This window comes from Chiloscyllium plagiosum, unplaced genomic scaffold (assembly GCF_037043375.1).
Source record: "Chiloscyllium plagiosum isolate Xiang-an unplaced genomic scaffold, Cpla_swu_hap1 HiC_scaffold_31, whole genome shotgun sequence".
Lineage (NCBI taxonomy): Eukaryota > Metazoa > Chordata > Chondrichthyes > Orectolobiformes > Hemiscylliidae > Chiloscyllium > Chiloscyllium plagiosum.
The window spans coordinates 373,747-389,188 of NW_028270169.1; the positions used below are offsets into that span (position 1 = coordinate 373,747).

The 15,442-nt window shown below is 42.2% G+C and overlaps 1 protein-coding gene across 3 annotated transcripts in view; it reads right to left on the bottom strand.

Annotated features, from left to right (window-relative positions):
- LOC122561888 (integrin alpha-E-like) overlaps positions 1-15,442 on the bottom strand; it is a 397,374-nt gene that overhangs the window by 355,048 nt on the left and 26,884 nt on the right. The gene's annotated exons all lie outside the window — the stretch shown is intronic.

Sequence of the window (15,442 nt, forward strand, 5' to 3'; positions counted from 1 at the left end):
CGTCAGGCTACTGGTCGATAATTCCATGTTTTTTCTCTCCCTCCCTTCTTCAAAAGTGGGACACATTAGCCATCCTCCAATCCACAGGAACTGATCCTGAATTGATAGAACATTGGAAAATGATTACCAATGCGCCCACCTCCTTAAGTACCCTGGGATGCAGACCATTAGGTCCCATAGACTTTTCAGCCTTCAGACCTAACAGTCTATCCAACACCATTTCCTGCCTAATATAAATTCCCTTTAGTTCATCCATTACCCAAGGTCCTTCAGCCATTATTACATCTGTGCTTATAATTGCTTGTGTCTACCCCACCTATTCAACTCTTCTGCCATTTCTTTGTTCCCATAATAAATTCACCCATTTCTGTCTTCAAGGGCCCAATTTTAGTCTTAATCATTTGTTTTCTTTTCACATACCTAAAAAAGCTTTTACTATCCTCATTTATGTTTCTCCAGTTTCCTCATTTCCCCTCACCCCACCTTGTCTCAGTCAAATCCCTCGAACTCAGCACCGCCTTCCTAACCTGCAATCTTCTTCCTGACCTCTCCGTCCCCACCTCACCTTGACCTCCCTCCACCTATTTCATTCCCAACGCCCCTCCCCAAGTCCCTCCTCCCTACCTTTTATCTTAGCCTGCTGGACACACTTTCCTCATTCCTGAAGAAGGGCTTATGCCCGAAACGTCGATTCTCTGTTCCTTGGATGCTGCCTGACCTGCTGCGAATTTCCAGCAACACATTTTCAGTTCTGATCTCTAGCATCTGCAGCCCTCACTTTCTCCTCATTTATGTTTTTGCCCAGTTTGCCTTTGTATCTCATTTTTTCTCCACGTATTGCCTTTTTAGTTATTCGCTGTTGCTCTTTAAAAGTTTGCCAGTCTTCTGGCTTCCTGCTCACCTTTGCTATGTTATACTTCTCTTTTATCTTTATACAGTCCTTAACTTCCCTCATCAGCCACAGCTGCTCCTGCCTCCCCTTAGGATCATTCTTCCCCTTTGGAATGAACTGATCCTGCACCTTTTGCATTATATACTGAAATACCTGCCATTCTTGTTCCACTGTCAAGATATTGGACCATTGAACTTTGGCCAGGTCATCCCTCATAGCTCCATACTTCCCTTTGTTCAACTGTAATACTGACACTTCTGATTCTCTCTTCTCCCTCTCAAATTGCAGATTAAAACTTATCATATTATGGTCACTACCTCCTAATGTCTCTTTTACTTCGAGGTCCCTGATCAAATCTGGTTCGTTGCACAACACCAGATCCACAAACTCCATCAACAAACACATCGACCTGGACCCAATATACCGGCCACTACAGCGGACAGCTGAAACTGACAACCGGAAGCGGCAGGGACAGGCCATTATAAATGCCGGAGGAAACATCACAGAAGCGCTTTACAGGAGACTCCCAAGCACTGAGGATGTCACCTAGAAGGGGACGAAACGTTTGCAACAAAACCTTCCAGCTCGGTGAACAGAACCACAGCAACGAGCACCCGAGCTACAAATCTTCTCACAAACTTTGAATGAATAGTTATATATAGCTCACAAGATTCTCATTGCACCTCCAATTGTCCTTTCCTTTAGTAAGAAGTTAACAAAAAATCCAATAGGTAAAACAGAGCGGGTACTTTACAGCTGCAGCTCATTGAAAACCACTCTCTGCCATCATCCAACTGTTTCTTCTGCTCAAGGTCCCTCATCCATCAAGGCCACCATTGTCCTTGACCTTTCATCACGAAAATCAGCATCTGCAAAGCACCAGCCTCGTCACATTATTATGGCTGACTAACTCAGCCACCGTTTCTGACATTCAACACTCTACTTTGGAGTAAAATATCTCATACTACAAGACTGCCATGCATCTACACAGGTTGCTTTAGGACTTGCATAGACACTGGCATCTTATGGCTCTTAGTTTGCTTTGTTAACACTCATTGACTTTAGTGCTTAGTTGGATACATTTTTTTAGTCCACCATGCCTCAAACTCTGCCTTACAGGATTCAAACCTTTGTAGTTTAGCCCTCTTTTTACTGCAGAGAGAGACAAATGCTAGCAGATTATGATATAAATGTGTCGGTCAAACTGTGCATATATGCCACTGTATGGTTCTGGACCAGGTCAACATCAGAGTTGCAGCACGTGCCTGCAGATACATGGCAATAGATTACAGGTAGCAGAGAAATAAAATGTTGCAATTACTCTTATGGAGCACAAAAAGTCACTTCACATGGTAAACAACACTGACTAGTGTTGCAGTTTCTGTCCCCACTGGCTGTGTCTGATGTCATGACCTACAGTAGCAGTCTGCAAGGAAGATGAATGAACCCCTCTCCAACAACAACATCAAATTTCTGTCCACAAAGCAGAGAGTGAAGTTATCATTCTTTTGGGCCATTTCTTTGATTATTAGGGCCTAAATATCATAGTGAGGATCTGAAGTGGTATCCAGCTAGGTTTTAAATCTGGTACTAGAAGCATGATGATTGGAAGGAATTTGAGGAACACACATCCAACATCCCTCTTATATAAATATTAAGGTGAAAACCAGAAGATGCTGCAGGAAAATCTGACCTTGGCCATGGTGGAGAGGACATCATGAAACTCAATTGTCACTGTAGTTTAACTGCCAATGTGAAAATTCAGCCATTCTTTCACCCTACACTAGATCTGCTGGGCATTTCCTAAATTTTCTACTTTATTTATGCATTTGTTCTTGTCAAATTATTTAACACTTACTTTTCAGATTGGAGGCAAGTACACAGAAGTATTTGGAAAGGTCATTATTAAGAGTCTTCTTTTTAACATGCTTTAATGGTTTCAACATGGATGTACAGTGAATAATTTCGAAGACTGCAAGTGATAAGAATCTGATTGGTGAGTACTGTAAGATTTTCTACCCTGTTAATCAAAACAAATGGTTTTAAAAGTTACAGGATGGCAGGTTAGTATCAAGTTGGGTATACAGTCTGAAGTATGTGTAAATCATGGACACACATGTGTACCATATGAACATATCTGAAGAAAATGTCACCAGCCGCACAAGCTTAAGCTCCAGGTTTTCAAATTTGAGCAATGGCTGCAGTCACTCATGCATTTGTAAGGCAGAGGACTTGCATGTTAGCTTGTTTAGGGAGGTGATCGTACTGCAAGTAGAAGTCTTTAGGCAACAAGACAATGGGTGATCACCCAGTAGTTTAAGTCTGGGAGAAAGTGAGGACTGCGGTTGCTGGAGATCAGAGTCGAAGAGTGTGGCGCTGGAAAAGCACAGCTAGTCAGGCAGCATCCGAGCAGCATAAGCCCTTCATCAGGATGCCTGAAACACAGACTCTCCTGTTCCTCAGATGCTGCCTGACCAGCTGTGCTTTTCTAGCACTACACTATTTGTAGCAGTTTAAGTCTACCAGGCAGGCAGTGCAGAAGTCGTTTCAGTGAATCTTGCTTGCTAATTAGTATTCATTTTGGATACTGATGAAGGCGATTGATCCTCAAGCAATTACAGCCAAAGCTAAGTCAGTGCCACCATATCTGATTTAGCTGCATAGGGAGGAGAAAGAATCATAGAATATTACAGTAGAGAAGGAGGCCATTCAACCCATTGTGTCTGTATCAGTTCCCAAAAGAGATACCCAACTAGCCCTACTCTCCAGCCTTATCTCAGCAGCCCTCTAACTTAAGCGTTTTCAAATATATATCCAGCTCCCTTTTGAAACCTCCTTTGGAGTCCACCTGCACCACTCTTCCAGGAGGTGCAAGTGCATTGCAAATCCTAACAACTCTGAGCAAAGAAGTTTCTCCTCATCTCACTCATACCTCTCTTGCAGACAGTCTTGGAACTGTGACCCCAAGTTACTGACATGTCAACAAGTGGAAACAGAATATCCTTCTTTACCCTGTCAAAATTGTTCACAATTTTGAATGTGTCAATAAGGTCACCCCTAATCTTCTCAGCTCCAAGAAGAATAAGCTCAATTTCTCTAATCTTTCTTTCTGACTAAAATTTTTAATTCCTGGTATCATTCTAGTAAATCTCCTCTGAACTCCCTCCAAAGCTTTAACATCCTTCAAGAATGAATGAGTATTAACGATAGGGTATTCCATAGTCAGGGGATCACAGGGACATTTCTGCAGCTATCAACTTGACTCCAGGATGGTACATTGTCTCCTGGTGCTACAGCACATTCTTCTCGGGAGGCTAACTGGCCAGAGGTCATAGTCCTCATATGTTTTACAGGTTTGTTTTGGCAAAGTGTGAGTCACATTGCACTTGGTGGATTTTGGGAAGTTTGATTTCTGTTTTTTTTTTAACCAAACTGGGCACATTAATTGGTATTAGCGAGTTTTGAGAAGATTTGCAGCTCAGGTTGAGGTTCAAGATGTAAGTTTGCTCATTGAGCTGGAAAGTTCATTTTCAGGTAACATCTTCAGTGAGCCTCTGGATGAAGGTGATAAAATGTCTGAAAACGAACCTTCCAGCGAGCAAACCTACATACATCAATTGATATTTCAGTCCTTATGGCAAGTACTGTGTCCAATTTCCACCGTATCTTACCATGCGCTGTTCCTGGAGCAATTTGCCAATTACTGGAGATCCCTAAATTGACCAGCATCCCTTGCATTCATGCCATACTTTGAAGGCTGTTGTATACCTGGACAAGCTCTGTCAGTCCAGAACTGCTCTTTATGTTCTTGACATTTGTCCGGATATGGCAGATAAGGGGAAATTGGCAACCCAAGGCATAGCATTGAAATGCAGATGCATCCTGTAAATAGTTCAGAGATATATCCAAAATATTGATGCCCAATGTCTAATGTGGAGATATTTTGGAGCAAGCAATGAGGTGAACCCAGCAAGAAGCTGCTCTGGGTTCCATGTTAAGTCTTCCCAACAGCTAGCTTGTATGGTGAATTTGGTATTGTTGCAAATTATGGGGAGTTGGGTAGCACACAAAGCATTTAACAAGTAATAATCATTGTCAATTAGGAATTCACTACTCCCGAGTGAGATTCCTGCCACTTGAGACAAGCATACAACAAGATGATCTTGATGTCAAAATGGGGCTCACCAAACCTCTTGCCTGATTCTACCACTCACCTAACCATTATCCCATGTCTCTGACCCTGATAAGATTCCACCCAATGTCTTAAGTAGGAATGAGGATGAGAAAGCAGATTTCAAGCAGTTAGAAGATTGAAAGGGAGGACTTCTAAAGTAGTGGTCTCAGGATTATTTGCTCTTGAGCAAAGAAATAGGAGAATTGAACAATTGAACATGACTGAAAAACTGGTGTAGATGGTTGGGAATCAGATTTCTGGGGCATCAACACCAAATCTTGAGAAGGCGGGAGCTGAAGAAGTTGGTTTTCTACACTTGAATGAGATGAGGATAAAAATCATTATAGGGAAATTTGCTAGCAGTGTTGAGGATGATTAAACGAGATTGGCAAGAGGATGGGAACCTGAGGGAAAACTCAGAACAGGAAACAGCTGGCAGAAACATAAAAAGTCTCTCTGAACGACAGATGAAGCAGAGGTTTAAAAATCCATAGCACAGAGAATTTGCAATATTAAAAGGTCTGTATGTATTTTATATATATATATATATATAAACTCAAGGAGGATAATGAATAAAGCTGATGAGGACGTGCATAAACTCATGGTGTCAATATATTATTGCTATAAAGAGGGACAAGGATGGCAGCTCACTATCTCTGGATAAAGAGTTTTCAGGAACTAGGAGGAAGTGAGGACCGCAGATGTTGGAGAGTCAGAGTCGAAAGGTATGGCACTGGAAAAGCACAGCCAGTCAGGCAGCACCCGAGAAGCAGGAGAGTCGACGTTAATAGAGATAAATAGGGGAATAATGAGGTCTAAAGTGGGTAAGAGGCCTGCAACGGAACACCACCCCTCCAACCGTAATATGGATAAAACCCCTCTCCAGAGACAGCTCATTATCCTCCGCCATTTCCATCATCTACAATCAGACCCCACCACCAAAGCTATTTTTCCCTCCCCACCCCTATCTGCAATCCACAGAGACCTTTCCCTCCGTGACTCCCTCATCTGTGGTCAGCAAGGTTTTGGAAAGAATTCTGAGGGATAGGATTTGTGACTATTTGTAGAAGTATAGTGTGATTAAAGGCAGTCAGCATGGCTTTGTGAGGGGCAAGTCATGCCTCACAAATTTTATTGAGTTCTTTGAGGTGACAAGACAGGTCAATGAAGGTCAAGCAGTAGATGTGGTGTATATGGACTTCAGCATTTGATACCGTTCCCCATGGTGGATTCATTCGTAAAGTCAGGAGGTACAGGATGCAGGGAGATTTAGCTGTCTGGATTCAGAATTGGTTGGCTGACAGAAGACAGGGAGGGTTATAGGTCGAATGTATTCTGCCTGGAAGTCAGTGTTGAGTGGTGTCCCGCAGGGCTCTGTTCTAGGGACTCTGCTCTTCATAGTTTTTATAAATGACTTGGATGAGGAGGTTAAGGAGTGGGTTAGTAAATTTGCAGATGACACAAATGTTGGATGCACCGTTGATAGTATCGAGGGCTATTACAGGCTGCAGCGCGACATAGACAGGATGCAGAGCTGGGCTGAGAAATGGCAGATGGAGTTCAACTTGGATAAATGCGAAGTGATGCATTTTGGAAGGTTGAACTTGAATGCTGAATATAGGATTAAAGACAGAATTCTTGACAGTGTGGGGGAACAGTGGGATCTCGGTGCTCAAGTGCCGCCTCAAAGTTGCCTCAAAGTTGCCACCCAAGTGGATATGGTTGTTAAGAAAGCATATGATATTTTGGCTTTCATTAACAGGGAGATCGAGTTCAAGACCACGAGGTTTTGCTGCAGTTCTACAAAACCTGGTGAGGCCACACTTGCAATATTGTGTCCAGTTCTGATCGCCCTAATATAGGAAAGATTCAGAGGCTTTGGAGAGGATACAAAGAAGGTTTACCAGGATGCTGCCTGGACTGGAAGGCTTGTCTTACGAAGCGAGGTTGACTAAGCTCGGACTTTTCTCTCTGGAGAGAAGGAGGAAGAGAGGTGACCTGATCGAGGTATACAAGGTAATGACAGGAATGGAAAGAGTGGATAGCCAGAGACTTTTTCCCAGGGCAGGATTGACTAGCACGAGGGTTTATAGTTTTAGGGTGTTAGGAGGAAGGTATAGAGGAACTGTCAGAGGTAGGTTCTTCACACAGAGAGTTGTGAATGCATGGAATGCGTTGCCAGTGGTGGTGGTGGAAGCAGAGTCATTAGGGACATTCAAGTGACTGCTGGACATGCACATGGACAGCAGTGAATTGAGGGGTACGTAGATTAGGTTATTTTATTTTAGATTAGGAATAATCCTCAACACAACATTGTGGGCTGAAGGGCCTGTTCTGTGTTGTACCTCTCTATGTTCTATGTCGAGTCCATGCCCCCCCACCCACGGACTAACCCTCCACACCCGGCACCTTCTCTTGACACTGCAGAAGGTGTAAAACCTGTGCCCAAACCTCCCACCTCACCTCTATCCTAGGCCCCAAAGGATATTTTCACATCTGGCAGAGATTTTCCAGCACATCCACCCACCTCATCGACAGTGTCCATTGCTCTCGATGTGATCTCCTCACCATTAGGGAGACAGGATGCCAACTGCAGTATTTCAAGGTACACCTGTGGGACAAATGCACCAAACAGCCCCACTGTCCTGTGGCTGACCACTTCAACTTCCTGCTCCCACTCCCCCAAGGACATGCAAGTTCTGGGCCTCCTCCACCGCCACATCCAAGCCACATATCAACTGGAGGAATAACGCCTCATCTTCCTCCTTGGGACCCTTCAACCACACGGCATCAACATTGACTTCACTAGTTTCAAAATCTCCCCTCCACCCACCTCATCCCAGATTCAACCCTCCAACTGTCCTCATGCCCTTTTCTACCTGTCCATCTTCCTTCCCACCATCTGCTCCACCATCCCCACTTACCTATCACTGTTACCTTATCGAGTTTTGAGAAGATTTGTAGCTCAGGTTGAGTTTCTGGATGTAGGTTTGCTCGCTGAGCTGGGTGGTTCATTTCTAGACGTTTTGTCACCCTACTCGGTAACATCGTCAGTGGGCCTCAGGTGAAGCAATGTACATGATTCCTATTTATATGTTTGGGTTTCTTTGGGTTGGTGATATTATTTCCTGTGGTGATGTCTTTCCTGTGGTGATATCATTTCCTGTTCTTTTTCTCAGGGGGTGGTAGATGGGGTCTAACTCAATGTGTTTATTGATAGAGTTCTGGTTGGAATGCCATGCTTCAAGGAATTTTGTAGGAATATCACTATTACCCTCCACGTGCATCCACCTAGTGCCTTCCCAGCTCCCTTCCCCTCAACCCCCACCCCCCTATTTATCTTCAGCCCCCTTCACCCTCCACATTCCTGATAAAGGGTTTATGCCCAAAATGTTGACTCTCCTGCTCCTTGGATGCTGCCTGACCTGCTGTTCTTTCCCAGCACCACACTTTGACTAGAAAGGTTTCAGCCAGGAATGAGAAGGGAATAAAAAGATGGGGGTGTAACATTATTAGTTAAATCAGTTATGAGGAGGAATGATATATGAAAGGAAGCATCAAACAAGGCTGTGTGGGTTGAACTCAGAAAAGAAAAAGGGTAGCTACACTTCTAGGCATTTGCCATAGATCCCCAAATACTTGTAGAAAGTTAAAGAAGCATATATGTAGGCACATTTCTGCGTGCAAAAACAATAGTATAGTCATAATTGTAGATTTTTGGGACACAAGCAGTTTGAAAAGAGCAGACAGAACAAAATTCTTGAATAAGATCAAGTTATACCTTCTTTTCCTACAAAGGAATGCAAATGAAAAAGTGGCTCAACCGTAGCTAACAAAAGAAATTAAGGACAGTATTTAATTCAAAGACAGGTCATATAAAGATGTTACTCAAGCCCCCCGCAACACATTAATAGCACAGAGGTGGAACAAGTGGAGAGTGTCAAGCTCCTGGGAGTGCTCATCAACAACAAGCTTTCTTGGACTCTTCATGTGGATGCACTGTTACAAAGGCCCAACAATGTCTTCTTCCTCAGGCAGCTCAGACGGCGAATACCTTTGCCAACTTTTAGAGGTGCGCCTCTGAGAGCATTCTGTCTGAATGTATCACTACCTGGTATGGCAACTCTACCATTCAAGATTGGAGATGGTTACAGAGAGTGGTGAACTCGGCCTGGACAATCACAAAGGTCAACCTCCTATCTATAGAATCCATCTACCAGGCCTGCTGTCAAGGGAAGGCCGCCAGCATTCTCATAGATCCATCCCACCCTGGCAATGCTTTTCTACAACCTCTACCATCGGGGAGAAGGTACAGCAGCCTGAATATGCACCAGCTGGTCTCGAAACAGTTTCTACCCTACTGTTGTTAGAATACTGAATGGACTCACAAACTCTTAGCATTGCCGCTGTATACCTATTATTTAATTACTACTTTAATATTTAATTAATATGCTAATTTTAACTCTGTGATCTGCTTGTATTACTCGCAAGACAAAGCTTTTCACTGTGCCACAGTACACATGACAATAAATTCAATTCAATTCAAAGTTGCTAGAAAATGTAGCTAGTCTGAGGGAGCAGTTTATAATTCAGCAGAAGAAGACCAAGAGGTTAATTAAGAGGCGAAAAATAGAGTTCAAGGGTAAACTTGCAAGGAACATAAAGGCAGACTGCAAGAGTTTCCATAAGCATGTGAAAAGAAAAAGATTAGTGCAGATGGATGGGGGTCCCTTACAGTCTGAAACAGGATAATTGATAAGGGAGAACAATAATGGAGAAAAATTAAAGAGCTACTTTAGTTATGTCTTCCCAGGAGAAAACACAAATAATTTGTTAAAAATGCTTGGGAAGCAAGGTTTTTTTTAGAAAAGAAGAATTGAAAGAAATTAATATTAACTTTTTGAAAAGTGCTGCAGAAACTAATAGGATTGAAAACTGGTAAATCCTCAACACCTGATAATCTATATCTTCGATACTAAAGCAGATGACTGAGGAAATAATAGATGCATTGGTTATCATCTAAAATTCTACAGACTCTGGAACAGTCTCAGCAGATTAGAGTGCAAAATATAATCCCATTTTTAAAAATTTGAGGGAGGTAGAAAAACTGGAAATTATACACTGTTTAGCCCAGTATCAGTAGTCAGGAAAGTTGTAGAATCTATTATAAAGGATGTGATAACAGGATACTTGGAAAATATCAACGGGGTTACACAACGTAAAGTTGGAGTTATGAGAAGGAAATCACATTTGACATAACTGCTGAAATTTTGGAGGACATAACTAGTCGAAAGAATGTAGTGCATTTGGATTTTCACAAAGCTTAGTGAACAAAGTTAAAGCACATGGATTGAGAGTAATATACTGGTGTGGAATAAGAATTTTTTTAGCAGACAGGAAACAGAGTAGGAGTAAATGGGTTATTTTCTGAGTGGAGTACCAGAGGAATCAATGCTTATGCCTCATGTATTCATAATGTAGATCAAGGATTTGGATAAGGGAATCAAATGTAATATTTTCAAGTTTGCTTACAGTATAAAACTGCATGGGAATGTGAGTGTTGAGGAAGATGTAAAGAGGCTTCAGGGCAATTTAGACAAGCACAGTGAGTAGGCAAATAAATGGCACAAGCAGTATAACATGCTCAATTGTGAAGTTATCCATTTCGGTAGAAAAAAACAGCATGATAGTGTGTTATTTAAATTATGATAGATTGGAAAATGTTGTTGTACAAAGAGACCTTAGTGTCCTCGTACATCAGTTACTGAAAGTAAGCAAGCAGGTGCAGCATGCAGTTAGGAAGAAAAATGCTTTACAGTCCTTTGTTGTAAAATTGTTTAAATACAGCTGTACAGAGCCTTGGTAAGACTGCACTTGGATTATTGTGTGCTGTTTTGATCTCTTTATCTGAAAAAAGATATACTTGCCACCGAGGGAGTGCGGCAAAAGTTCCCCAGACTGATTCTTGGGATGGCAGGTCTGTCCCATGTATGAGAAGAGATTGGTTGGACCTATATTCACTGGCATTTAGAATAATGAGAGGGTTTCACAGTGGAGCATATAATATACTGACAGGGCTGAGTAGGCAAGATGTGGGAATAATGTTTCCCCTGGCTGGGGTCCATTGCATGAGGTCACACCTGTAGGCCATTTCAGACTAAGACGAGGAAAGATTTCTTCACTTAGAAGGTGGTAAACATGTGGAATTCTCTACCATTGAAGACTGTGAAGGCCAAGCTACTAAATATATTTAAAAACAGAAATAGATTATTGGAGTAAATATGTCAGCGGGGTATGCAAGAGAGCAGGAATATAATGTTGAGATGCTGAATGGTACAGTGGGTTTGAGGGGCCAATGGCTTAGTCCTCCTCCTATTTTATGTTTCTATTCAAAATACTGTTTCTGGTGAGCATAGAACAACCCAACAAAGGAGAGTTTAATTTTAAAATTAGTATTGGTGGGGATCCAAGATGGCGGCGACCCAGCAAGACTGAGTCTATAGTGCTCCTCCCAAGACTTGGGTACAGTGGGTCACCCACCCCCTACCACGCTCACCAAATCATTTATAATAGTTGTGTAATTTAATTAGTTGTGTAATATTACATTTAAACAATTTAATCCTAAGTAAAAATGACTAAAGGGAAGGGAGCCAACAGCTCTCAGCAAGCAGGAACCCCTCCCCCACCCTCTCCAGCTGCAGCAGAGGCATCCACAGCCGCCCCGGGGGACTTACCTACAGTAACAAGCCTTGCAGAAATGATTTCCAAGCTGGATTCGAAGATCGATGCCTTTATTGCAGAATCCAGAAATCGTTGGGACTCGCTCTCGGCCGCGAAGCACCACCGAGAAATCCAAGAAATTGAGCGCCGAGTCGGAGGGGCGGAGTTAAAGGCCGCGACCTCCGAAACTACCGCTCAATCGGCCGTGGATCAGGTCCGGACTCTCGAACAGCAAGTCCGGACCTTGGAAAATCATATTGAGACCTCGATAATCGAGGTCGTCGAAAAAATATTCGTTTGCTGGGCCTTCCCGAACGGGAAGAGAAAGGCCAGCTTACAGCATTCCTGGAGCAGTGGCTGCCACAGCTTTTAAATCTGCAAGCTGGATCAGGGCAGGTAAGGGTGGAATGGGCCTACCGGGTCGCAATACGCGGGCCCGGCTCGAACCAGCGTCCACGCCCGGTCCTGTTCCGGCTGCTGAGCTACAAGGAGAGGCAGATACTCCTAGAAGCCCCTAGAAGTCTCGGAAAAGACCCCCAAGCTATGATCTAAAAAAGATCCAAGATCATGCTATTTCAGGACTTTTCCCCGGCTCTGGTTCGAAAGAGGAAGGCATTCGACGAGGCGAAGAAGCATTTAAGGGACTTAAATATTCAGTACACCTTATGCTACCCAGCGACGTTACGCTTTAACCATGAAGGATCCGTATATAACTTTGGATCACCAGAAAAGGCTAAGGAATTCTTGGACTCTCTTAGATAAACAGTAAGACATAATGGATGTTGGTTTGCCTTTCCCCCCGCTTTGGTTTATATCCCCCCTTTTTTTTTTCTCTTACCTTACTGTTTAATATTATCATGGGGGGTGGGGAGAGGGATTTGATTTTCTCTCCCCCCCCCCCCCCCCTCCCGGGGTTGTTTTCTGTTATTATTTTATGTATATATGAGGGATGTATGTATATGTGTGTGTATATGTATATATATATATATATATATAAAAGCTGGGGGGTTTGGTTAATGTTGGTGGGGGAAGGTGGTTACCTTATTCAATTTTACCTTTGTCTCTAGGAGAGGGGTTGTTTTCCCCTTGTTATTTTGTATTATTATATTTAATTATTATTTGTTGAGGTGGTAATTTTATAGTTATATGTTTATATATGGTATTAACATTACCAAATATATCCAGGTGTTGGTATGGGTGGGATAGGGTGCTCACTGTTAACTCTAGCTTTGTATTATATTTGAATTCTCCTCATTTTATTGAGGAGTGCCTGGGTCAAGGGTGGGGCATTGGTTGGGAGAGGATATGATGGACTTTTGGAGAGGAAGTGACACCCCCTGGGAACAAGGGGGAAAATCTCCACTTAGATACGTTTTATTTTTTTTTATTTAGAAATAGATTTTTATTGTATTGTTGTGGGTGTATTAAAGAGGTTTTATTTTTGTAAATTTTATATGTTTTACGCTCAGGATGTTCTGGATAGGGTTCCCCCTCCTGAAGGGTCTAGGAGTGGCCCAGAGGATTATGGTTGATCAGTCGGTTAAGTGGTGCACCTGGAATGTCAAGGGGAGTAATTCGCCAGTCAAAAGGAAGAAAATATTATCAAATCTTAAGAAGGAAAGAGTTAATATAGCTCTCCTACAGGAGACACACCTGTCGGATAAAGAACACTTGAAATTACGACAGGGCGGATTTGATCAGGCCTTTTTTTCTTCTTTTAGCTCAAAAAGCAGGGGAGTTGTTATTCTTGTTCGGAAGAATTTCCCTTTCAAAATCCTAAAGCAGATAAAAGACGAATCTGGACGATATATCTTGATTAAAGCCCTCATAAATGGAGAGGAATATGGGATTTTAAATTTGTACTGCCCCCCGGCACACCCCTTTAAATTTATAACGGAAGCCTTTTCAAAATTGATGGCTTTTGATGCCCGTCATATAATTATAGGGGTAGACTTTAATTGTATTATGGATCCGGAAATAGTTAGGATTCCCAAGAGTACTGCAGGAGTATCTCCCAGATCTAGACAATTGATGGATTTGAACAAAGAATTAGGATTAGTAGATGTATGGAGATGTCTTCATCCACAGGGCAGAGATTTTTCTTTCTACTCTAATCCACATAAATGTCATACCAGAATTGATATGTTTTTTGCCCCCTCGATTTTTTAAAATTCCATATCATCCTGTAAAATATTTCTGATCACGCTGCTGTATATATGGAAACTAAGGCGAGGAACAATGGGACATCCCCTCGCATTGGCGTATGGACCCCTTCCTAATGAAAGATAGTAAATTTGTAAAGTACTTCTCTCAAGAATTTAAAACTTTTTTAGAAATTAATTCAGGTACAGCTAGCAACCCGGGAGACCATCAAAGCTTACACACGAGGTTTGATCATCTCCTACTCAGCGACCCAGAAGAAATTGAAGGGAGAACAACAGCGTCTGCTTGAAGCCCGCTTAAAAGTGGCTGAAACAGCATACACTGATAGACCTTCTATTATTAAATTGCAAAGGATTACAGCTCTTAGGACAGCTCTAAACACTACGCTTACTCAAATGGCTAAGAGGGAAATATTATTTGCAAAACAAAGGTTATATGAATATGGCGACAAACCGGCTAGATACTTAGCATTTCTTGCAAAGAAAAAAAAGGCCCCTCAGACTATTACGTCTATCAAGGAAAGTACGGGTATTTTGACTCATGATCATAAAAAGATTAATGCGATCTTTAGAGAATTTTATTCTGAGTTATATAAATCACAGGATTGTGAAGATAGGACGAGGAGGATGCAGTCATTTTTAAAAAGTTTGACCTTTCCAGGCCTAACTCCGGAACAAGTATCGGTCCTAAATGCTCCTCTTACAGTCCAAGAAATACTTGATGTAATTAGGCAACTTCAGAATGGTAAGGCGCCAGGCCCAGATGGTTTTCAAGCTGAATTCTATAAAGAATTTACAGAAATATTGGCTGGTCCACTTATGGACATGTATAACTATGCATATAGTCAGGGCTGTCTCCCGCCTTCGCTGAAAGAGGCAAATATCTCTCTTATCCTTAAAAAAGGAAAGGACCCAGAAGATTGTACATCATACAGACCAATATCCTTGCTAAATGTAGATTTTAAAATCCTTTCTAAAACGTTAGCACTGAGACTAGAAAGGATACTGCCACATATTATAAAGGAGGATCAGACGGGGTTTATTAAGGGCCATAGATCATCCAATAATATTAGAAGGGCTCTGAATATGATTCAAGCCTGTCATCAGGGAAAGATATCAGGAGTAGTGGTTTCATTAGATGCGGAAAAGGCATTTGATAGGGTAGAATGGTCATATTTGTTTTACACATTGGAAAGGTTTGGCATTGGACAGGTGTTTACCAAATGGGTCTCAACATTGTATAGTGATCCCAAAGCAGTTGTGGTTACCAATGGATTAGGTTCGGATAGCTTCAGTGTGGTTTGGGGCTGCCGTCAGGGATGTCCCCTCTCGCCATTGTTATTTACGCTAATAATTGAACCACTAGCAGAAGCTATATGAGCTGATCCTAATATAGTGGCCCCAAGGATTGGTACAGGTAAACATAAAATTACCCTTTTTGCAGATGATGTTCTTCTATTCCTCAGTAACCCTCTGATGTCCATACCTCGCCTA